This window comes from Thalassophryne amazonica, chromosome 3 (assembly GCF_902500255.1).
Source record: "Thalassophryne amazonica chromosome 3, fThaAma1.1, whole genome shotgun sequence".
NCBI classification, from domain to species: domain Eukaryota; kingdom Metazoa; phylum Chordata; class Actinopteri; order Batrachoidiformes; family Batrachoididae; genus Thalassophryne; species Thalassophryne amazonica.
Window position 1 is genome coordinate 59,400,509 of NC_047105.1, and position 11,237 is coordinate 59,411,745.

Sequence of the window (11,237 nt, forward strand, 5' to 3'; positions counted from 1 at the left end):
TGTCTGGCTCTTGTTTCTTCGTGTTTCTTTCTATTTATTCCCATCGGAATTTAACCCTCAGGGGTCTAAGGGTCTTACCATAATTTCAGAAATCAAAGTGGCTAGCCGTAATAATTCCAAATTCAATTCATACATAGCACAGCCTTGTAATGGTTGTGGTTATGGGTGAGGGGTTGTGGTTAACATTGTTTTACATTGTTTAACATTGTTAACATTGTTCCACCTCCGTTGGAAGCGTTACGGGACAAGTTTGAACATGCCCAGCTGTTAAACAGTTTCTCGGATACTCACTCGACTGAAAACCATCGAAAGCCGCCTGAATTTTACGAATGGTTATCAACACGGAGTTGTTTCTCTGTGGCACCGGGCCATGAGCGGCTGCCTGCCGACGCGCGAATCCATCCGCACGTCTTTCATTACAAAATCTCCTTTAACAGTGGAATGTCCGGATAAACTGCTGATCCCGACCTCTTCTGAAACTTCTCTGTTCTCTCACGATGTCCTGGGTCAACAGAGGCTTAAATTTGGAAGTTTTCAGCTCGAAACAGGCTGACAATGGCAGCTCGGAGCGCGGCACGCCCTCCAGCTCCGTGGGTTGTCCTTAAAGCCACAGTAACACTCCATAATCTCTCATCAACCCTTAAAATTTTCACCGAAAACCAGCTGAATTTCTCGAATGGTGTCCACTCGGATGTGCCTTACAGTTTCTGAAAAAATTTTGATCAAGCAAAGCAGCAGTCTCTGAGCCATTCCTGAACAATGAAAAAATAGACGGGAGGGGTGGACCACTCCTCACTCAAAGCCTGCCCACAGGCAAATGACGCAACCGACAGGCGGGAAAAAACTCACGCATGCCCACGAGGGTTCAAGCTTGTCTGATGTAATTGCACGTGATTCAAATCCATATAGTTTTTGAAAAAAATAAAAAGGTCGGTTTCTTTTCTAATAGACCACGTATGTTAGCAACATATGATACCATTTTATGATCACTAAGCATGACACATGGTATGTTCCCATTTAAAACTCTATTTGCTCAGCCAATAATTTGCATCACTTTTTACCAAAATTGGAGCAACTTTAACTTTTGACCCCTGTACAAACTGATATTGACCTTTCTCGCCATTTTTGCTATTTTTTTTTTTAGCCCATAACTTCATAGAATTCAGTCACAGATAGTACAAACTATACCTTTTTCGAATCTTTATGATCAGACACATAATATGGAATACCTTTCAAAATAATTAGAGCATTTTTAAATTTTGACCCCTGTGTAAATCTTCATTGACCTACCTGGCCGCCTATTGAAAATTCAAGTGGACACTCTGTTTTTTCAAAAGAGTAATGTCTAAGGAGTATTTGTGACAAATTTGGTGCTTGCATCACTATTTAAAGGATTCCTCTGTAAATGTTCTGTTTTCTGCTGCACTAATAGAAGTGTGTAAATTATGCACAAACTGCACGAGGCCCTATGTGCAAACTGCGCAACGCCCTGTGCACAATGACATGCAGCGACACACAGTGTTTCCGAATTGGTTGCGCAGTGGTCATGACTAGCTCACGCAAGTGGCATGAAATTTATGCGTGCCAGAAATTTTGAACATTTTTTTTTTTATTTGCACACTGGCACACCAGCTCACACAGTTTACACATAGTTTACGCACAGTTTACGACACGTTTACTCATTGGCACACAAGATTACAAGGTAAATGGCCGTCTCAAGATCATGTGTACTGAGAAAAGGATTTTACGAGGGCTCGTATTTTAGCCAGAAGATGTAACTTTGAAAAAACTTGCTTTGACAACAGCATTTATCTGTTGATCGAGCCTCAAACAGCTGTCAGATATCACTCCCAAATTCTTAACAGCTCATTTAAAGAATTAGCCAGAACAACAAAGTTTGATGGTACAACATTCGGCATGCCAGAATGTCCAAACACTATGGTCTCTGTTTCACCATCGTTCGGGTAAGAATCAGTGAATCACAAGATACCATTCATTGTTTTTGAGTTACTGTCTACACCAGCTGGCTAGGATGGACTAACTCACTCACTCACCAGTCATTCGCATTTTTACCTGAGGACAAAATAAGGCCATCGGGTATTGCAAAGACTTTGTGTCTGTCTTTCTGTCCATCTGTCTGTGCTCAGCATACTCGTAAGTCCAGTTCTATTACTACCAGGGTCTTCAAATTCACAGGGAGCATTCTTGGGACATAGACCTTAGACCACGTTCAAAGATGGCTAATTTTGACCTATTTTAAGGGGTCAAAAGGTCACATTCTGTTTCCTATTTTTATGCTCATACGGCCGAGGGTATTTTAGCATTACATTATATTTTTCCTGTCAAGCTCTATGCAGAGTGCAGACAATGTTACTATTTTGTAAAAGAGTACTAGAAAACAGTTTATGTAATGAAATTACTTTAAAAAATCAAACTCTCCTTTTTTGCCTCTGTTGTTGTTATTGATTTCTTATTTTCTGTCTCTATCATTTCTTTTTCTCTCTTTCTGTGTGTCTTTTGTACTTTCTTTCCTGTTGCAGGGCTGTAGCCACAGAGGAGCCACGGGTAGCAGAGCTCACCCAACATTTGGCAAGGATATTATTTTATAGCACAGAGATTGCGCTAAAGTATTTGTACTGTTTTGTTTGTTCATACCGCAGGTTATATATCTATTATGCCACAGACTCACAAGATGGTTATTTCACTTTTACTTCCTTAAAAAAATGAAATGTAAAGACCGTTCCTTGTCCTGCCATAGAAACATGAGATACACAGCTTGATATACCCACCCAAACCTTTTTTTTTTGGGGGGGGGGGGGGGGGGTGAACTGTGGGGTGCAGTTATATAAGTACATGTGAATGAGGTCTTTATTCTAAGCCAGTGTACTAAAAAAAAAACTTTTGAGAATGTGATTTGGTTGCATGCTTGTGCTACATAAACTTTGCCAAATACAACTCTACCCTTCAGGTGCACAATAAAGTATGTGAAGAATGAAGTTTGTGCATTTTGTGTGCACGTTCCATAGTTTTGCGAAATATGAGTCGACTTGTAGCTGTTATAAACAGCAACTAACAATGTCCTCCTTCAATGTAAAAATCTACTCTATGTGATTTGTCTGGAATAAAAAGTATATACCTTTATGTGTGATTAATGATGTATTTATTTTACTACTTCCCAACAATATAGTAAGTCCCTTCGGCTGCTCCCTTGTTTTGCACTCGGGGTCACCACAGCAAAACCAAAGTGGATTTGCATGTTGAATTGGCACACGTTTTATGCCAGATACCCTTCCTGATGCAACTCCATATTGCATGGAGAAATGTGGCAGGAGCAGGATTTGAACCGGGGAACCATCTGCACTGAAACCAAGTGCATTAACTACTTGGCCACCACCCCTGCTAATTCCCAACAATGTTTTAATATGCATCTGGCATAAAATGGCAAATCCAATTGCATATCTCTACGGGGATTTGCCGCGGTGCCCCGAGCAACTGGGAATAGCTGAAAACAAATATGATAATGTAGTTGTACTAAATCAAATTTGAGAACACGCACATTATTACAACTTGACTGTTGTATGGCTGGGGGGCCTGGCTGCCTTTTGTTTCTGTCTTTTGTTTTTCCTTCCAGGTGGCTTGCATTGGGACTGAGTGGCTGTGTAGCTGAGTTTATCAGGACCTCACCCTGATCACCTGAGGCTGATCACCTGCGGCTCGTCAGGACTCACAGCTGTGGTGCATCTACATGGATTGGAACATGGTGGCATTTAAGACTGGAGTACACAGTGTGTATTTGCCAGAGACTCGACCTTGTGACCAGACGGGTGAGATCGTCGTCTCAAGAGCCATCTCATCATCAGTGGATGCAGAGAACGTCCAGGTTTGATGCATGGTCTGTGAAAGAGGAGGGGGTGAGGTCTCACGCTCGTCAGCACACTTCCTGAGGTACGTTAGATTTTGTGACTAACATTTATACAGTCAGTAAATGTGGTGTCCCTCACACCTTTATTATATTGAGCTGTATGTTGGTCGTTTAAATCAGCTTCCACTGCAGTGGAGTTTTGTGAACTGGATGTTCTATGCCTGCAGGATGGGAAGCTGATTAGTAACCAAGCCAGGAAGTGTTTGCTGTTTGTGCACCTTTGAGCGTTCTCTCTGTGTGTTGAGTGTGGACTCACATAATGATTCCTTCTTTCACAGACTCGGTTTGTCGCAGCCACCTGGGGGGTGTCGGCGGGGTCCTTGGGTCCGAATTGGTTCTGGCTCCAGACCGTTAGCGCTGCTGGGAGCGCACCGCAATCCACCACGCCAGACCGCGCACTTTTATATTTATCACAGCACTGTTATGTTCATTAAATTCTGTTATCCTTTGTACCGTGCTCTGCTTATTTTATACTGGGTCCTTCAAACGCTGGTCGGTTCTCCGGGCTGCGTCCGACACATAACATTGACTAGCTGATCACACATTAGGAACCCCACCCCCTCCCCCAGCTCTCACACACACACACACACACACACACACACACACACACACACACACACACACACACACACCACACACACACACACACACACACCACATACACACACACACACGTTGTCCATATCCAGTAAGCATTTTGAAATGTGTTGGCCTGAAGGGTTGCCTCACCCCACTGTACAGGAAGAGGGTAAAATCACCAAAAACCAAAACCGTTTTAAAATGTGTAAGCAGGTCTCATATGGATTCAGAAAATTACTCTAAAAAGTTAGTATATGATCCAGATGTTCTGCACAGCAAAGCCTACCTTGAAGTGCCCAAAGTGGTACATGTCCATGTGTAATGTTTTACCACTTCAGCTACTGTTCATAATTTGTTCTTTATTTCTATTAAAAGAAAACAAAGATTCCTAACTTTAAAATAATTGTTATGAGAACAATTTGTGATCATCAGTGGAACCCAGAAGGTGATGTGACGTGAGATGTTTTTCACTCACTGCTTTCCACACTGGGTGAATTCCAGTCAGAAGCTGGCCCACTGCTGGCAGAAAGCCAGCAGCTCTGGAGAGGAACATGGTGCACTTGTTAATCATCCGGGTGACGTAACACCAGCGAACACAATTCTGCAAACCCACAGGGACATCTGTCATCAAGGGAGAGTTATTTTCTGTGGGATCAGTAGAGGAAGAGCGCGTCGTTCTCCACCATTTCCAACAGAGACTGTTTATTAAAAATAACTAAGAAATGTCACGCTTGTGCTAAAAACGGCCACAAACTCCACCACCATAAAAACAAACGTGAACGGCAATGATTTTCCAAATTTTATTTAATGGGAGTGGAGAGGGCATGATTATACAGTTGAAGAGCAACAGGTCACAGTCTGGGAGCAGGCGCTGGTGCCATGTGTTGCTGCATCTCCACATTACAGAATCACCCTGCATCCTGGTTGGCAACCACACAGGAAAACAACAGGCGTGCCAATTGTGCTACATGATGGACAAGACGCCAGTCTGTCACAACGCCACATACAGACAGACAAACACATTCATACCTACGGTCAATTTAAAGTTTCCAGTCCACCTAACCTGCATGTCTCTGGATGTGGGAGGAAGCCGGATCACCCGGAGGGAACCCACACAGACACGGGGTGAACATGCAAACTCCACACAGAAATGCCACAGGTGGGAATCGACCTCATGACCTTCTTGCTGTGAGGCAGCAGTGCTAACCGCTAAGCCAACCGTACTGCCCAAATAATGATAAAATAATAATAATAACTACAGTACAAACACGAGCAGAGCGCAAACCTCCTCCAACACTAGTTTCCAATTCCACAAAATTTTACCTGGAAAAAAAATTTCAAGGTCAAAGTCCTGTTAGAAGTGGCTTTTCATTAGTTTAATTTAGATGTGATCAAATGTCAGGAATTTGTATTTACTTCATGCACTTGAATCAAAGTTTTTTGTGGTGTTGTCAGGGGTTTTTTTTTTTCTTTAGCTTTTTTGGTTTCTGAATTCTTTTTCAGATAATTTTCACAGAACATTGGTTATCTCTGCTATACACGATTTGGCACTTGGTTTCTGACTGGTAGCTGGAAGATAAACAAACAGGCATAAAATTGGAACCTCCATCCAATTTTGGTGGTGTAGGTAAATCCATAACAGAAAAATGAGTGATTGAGGCACTTTTGATTGAGATATAATGCAAAATGTCCACCAAATGGGCTTTTCAGTATTAAATTAAATGTCCATAAAATCCGCAATCCAGATCAGATCAGGATCAAACTTTGTCAGGTAATAGTGAGTGCCAGTCTGGACCTCACTTTCAAATATAAAAGTGATTGGGGTGAGTTTGGTTAAGATACAATGTAAAATATACATTAAATGGGGTTTTCAGTGTTCAATTTAAATGGTCACAAAGTCTATCATCATCAGATCCAGATCAAGCTTTGTATGTTGATAAAGGATACCATTCTACATAACACCTTCAAATATGAAAGAAATTTGATTTTTTTTGACAGAGGTGTAAATTTTAGAAAATTTGTTCAATGTAAAAGATAGGGATTTTTCTAAATTTCCAAGATTTTCCTGACTTTGCCCTTTGACCTTGCATATATAATCAATTCTTGTCTATCAGGATATGAATCTTCAGTAAAAAAAATTCATAATGCTATATGAAAAATTGTGGGCTCCAGGCTGGTCATAAACAAACAAGCAGACAGATAAACAAACGGGTCAAAACATTACCTTTTCCAACTTTGTTGGCAGAGGTATTAATACTAATATGGTCACCCTCTCTGCCTCTTTCCTTTACAAAAAATAACTAGGAAATCATTAGTGGTTTTGAGGTATTACAATCTAGTCCACATTAAATAACAAGGCCATGATATTGAAAAAAAAACACTGCCTCCTCCTCTGAGCGTACAAACAAAACAGTCATCATCATAAAAGTGATGTTGGACATTACAGATTGTGTCCTGGCTGAACTGCTCTTTATTATCCTCTGCACATCAAAGCAGGTGAGAGACTATATTACACCGAAGACATGGACCATCATTCTTAAATGGACCAAATTTCAATTTAAATCCCCTTCAGACCTCTAGAGAAACCTCGCACATCAGTGTCTTCATACATGCCTTCACCTAGTAAAGCATAGAATCAGTATCTGCTGCGATTGCCACGGGTTCTTTCCTAAATCTAGATACTACTCCAGTCAGTAACCAATACGGTCTGGCCCTTGTAAAAGGGACACTCATTGGAAACAAACACTTTACTCATTCGGGATATACCAAATTTTTTCATGATTATGTTCCAAATCCTCATTAGGAACCCTCTCAGCCGAACCCTTGCCAACAGTGTCATTCATAAAACCAGTATACTCAGCAGGGAGTGGATTCTGAAGCTTTTCTTCAAAATCAAAGCACTTCTTCTTATTTGCATAATGACGCCTTTTCCCAGAATACTACATATATGTGCCTTCTGTCTTATTAGGGTGGACATAATACTCCCATACACCATTAATCCATGAAAGCATGTAACAGAATCTTATGTCGTTTACCTACTTTAACTTACACCGCTATGATCACCAGCATCGGAAAGATCTCTCAAAACCAGAGTGTCGTCATCTGATCTGTCACATGTCCTTTCTGTTTGCTCAGTTTTTTTTTGTTGTTGTTGTTGTTTTTTGTTTTTTTACTTTGAAAGAAAATGGAATAGGGTCAGATATTTTAGGCTACATCTTCGACATGTAAGTTGTTTTCTGCTGTCTTTGCTGCTGTGTCCACTATACAAGCAATATTAATCATTTTCTTCTAAGAAGATTATCTTCTTATTTTGGAACATTTTTTTCCCAATTGAGGATAGAAATCAGCAGAGACCGCTCTTAAGCCAAAACATTTCTTCCTTCCTGTATCTTCAGGCTGAGTTTTATTTTCCACAGTACTCACACCGGCACCAAACCTAGTTCTTTTTGTTCTAGAACTAGGTAGTGATGTGGTTTTGCTTACATGGGCATTTACTGACAGGGATGGAACATCCTGAATATTCCAAAAACTGAGTTAGTTACAGTTTTCACTTGCCTTTCAATGAAAGTGACAATGGGTGGCTTTGTCTTGTCCTGGTTCCTCACTTCTTCTATACTAGTATGAGAACAGTCTCTGAGGAAAAACACTGTAATACTGAACAGTTTTTACATCTTTCGCGTTAATAAAAGGACATGAACGAACATTTTCCATATTAGACAGTGATGAGAGATGTTGTACAAGTATGTTGTTTCATTTTCATTGCATAATATCAACCATATTGCTTTCATCTCTGTCATTTGAATTCATTTTGAAGTGGCAAATGAATGTTTGGCTGAATAAAAATAAATAAATAAATAATTGACCATTGCCTTACCAATTGTCTTGACTTTGTCTTTAGGCCTTGTCACTGAGTCCATATGATCATGCTGGATTTCTTTTTGCTTTATAGATACTGTATTTGAGGAACACATGATTAGATTAGATGAGATTTATTGACATTGTCATTACACGAGTGCAACAACAACAAAATTACATTTACACTCCAATTACCTCAGACAAGATCCAGCAATTACTCCATAATTATTACTTGTTTACCATAATAATGGCACACATCAGAATTAAAACACATATACATGTGACATTGTTTATGTGCACTAAACCTGAAGCAGTCCGTCATCCGAATTGAGGCAAGTGGGTGAAGGCTGCAGCAGGAGGGGCCCGCGCTGCCCAACTTGGAGTTGAAGGCTGCAGCATTAAAAAAAGCGCTGCCTCCAGGGTGGCAGGGAGGAAGCCAGGGTGAGGGGAGTAGAGAGACATGGGGGGGGTAATAGGGATGGAATGAGGGAGACATGTGTCATCTGCAGATGAGTTCAATTTCTGTCAGTTTCTGTCTGTGTGTGTAAAGTCTGACATTGCTAGGCAACAGCAGGCTGGAGGAGGAGGTAGATAGATGAGAAGGGGGAGCCAAATTCCTTTACCAAGGCCATAGATCCTTCTGGGGGAAGAGCAGGGTATTTGGCCTTCAGGAGCTGATACGGCTGCCATGTTGATGTTAGGTGGAGAGATACAGAATTCCATTTACTGCACCTCTGACCTTCTAGAGTCCAAATTTATGAAGAATATTCTCCGGTCCTCAGCAGCACATTCCCTTGCAATGCTGCGATATGCTCCAGATGGTATCCATTTTGCATTTGAGTTCAAGAGTTCACACAGTCTGAGATTTCACAGCATTGCCCAACTGATTAATCATGAGGGACAGATGAGGAGACGAGATTCTGGAAGCAGCCGTCTTGCTAATATTCCTGTGGGTCAGGGCAGCGAACAAACCAATCAGCACCAAATCTCCCACCATAAAAGCGAATAGAAATAAATCCTCAACGGCTTCCACAGAGAGTGGAGCCAAGCATGTCACACTCCATTCTCTCAGGCGTGGACAGCATAGCCCGCTGGGTAGGTTCCATCAGGGCACACAGGGTCCCCCAGCCCTGATTTCTTTATCGGAAAAAATGGTGTCAATAGCATTGAGAGACCAACTAATCAATTCCATGGTTAATCCAAATCTTAATTTGAAGAATTCACAGTCTAGTGAAGCTGGGACTTTTGAAGGTTGGCACAGAGACAGAGAACAGAAAGGAGGAGAGGAGAGGGAGGAATGCGACTGTCCTTGCCGGAGTCCCAAGCAGTTCATGACATGTGTCATGTCTGTCTTTGCAATTGTCCTGGATCAATGCTAAGATCCAGGCTTTCAATAGCTTCCTGGACTCAGCCATCAGAAGTGTACATGTGTGCGGTCAAAGTATGGAACTTGTGGAGACATTCACTTATCTCGATGGTGACGTTCATGTGTCTGGTTCCTCACTCTTTGTGATCAAGAGACACTTGCCTTATGGGCGCATGAGGTCACTGGACAGAGGAGTTTGACAATGTCGATATCACCCAACAAAGGTCTATATATTCAGGTTCTGATATAACTTCAGTAACTGATATGAACTCATCTGCATGACGCACGCCTCCCCTACCAAGGTTTCTACCACCCCTCCCCTTGTGTCTCTGACCCTAACCCCCCCCCCCCCAGGCCTCCGCTCTGCCGCTCCCCCAAGCTCGCGGCTGCGCAGGAGACAGCTGTGCCCCCCCCCCACACACACACACACATGCACACACACTCATATTGCCTCAATTTGGATGACGGACTGTCTTAAAGTTTAGCGTACATAAACAATCAAATGTATATGTGCGGTGTTTTAATTCAGATGTGTGCCATTATTACATTCAACTTAATAGTATTTGTGGATTAATTGCTGTATTTTTTGTCTGAGGTAACTGGGTGTGATATGAATTGTCCTTTTAGGGATCAATAAAGTTGTTTGAATCTTGAATCTTGAATTTGAGGTTCCGGATGTGTCCTCTGTAAATAAATCTTGACTTGAAAAAATATGCTCATGCAGCCCCTGTAGGGGGCGCATGAAATTCTGTGGTGAGACTAAGTATTATATATGTTTTGAGGTATACTACCAAAAAAGGAAGTTGTGTGCTCAGAAAGTTGCATAGTTTTTCTGATCCTCTTAGTGTGCTTGTTGGCACCTCGTCCTCCTTCATGTGCTTAAGCAATGATCAAAAATGAACTTACTGAAATTTATAATTATAAGATGCTTCAGCTGCAGAATATTTAAAACATCTTGTCTCTGTTCTAGACAACAATAACATTATACTTGTGCATACAGTGTGTGAAATTAATAGTTATTCAGTAATTGTTCTAATGTGCAAATCTTCTATTCACTGCACTGGTTTTCATTCACATTTACTAAATAGTACATAAAGTACAGGATTCTGACAGGCAGTTGTAAAAATGCATGTGAACGGCTGAATGAGTGTCTTTGGTGTAAGCAGAAGCACGCGGCTGAGTTTATTCAGGGAAAGAGGCAGCGCAGTCATCAGGAAGTGAAAGAGAACAGAATGTGCTGTACTAATGTGATTGAAAAACAGTGTTCTGACTCAACACTCAACAATAGGGGTTTCATTTAAATGGCTCAAAGGAGAATCCTGTGTCGGTGGGGAATATGTACACAAAAAACACTTTTGAATCACTGAAACATAATAGGAAAGATAAGGACAGAGCAGAAAAGCCGCTGCAAGACAAACAAGCGCAGTGCGGTCAAAAGTGAAGCTGAGCAGCATAATACTCTGTTGTGTTCTGGACATCTGTGTTATGTACACGGGTGTAATCTCCTGTCTGATC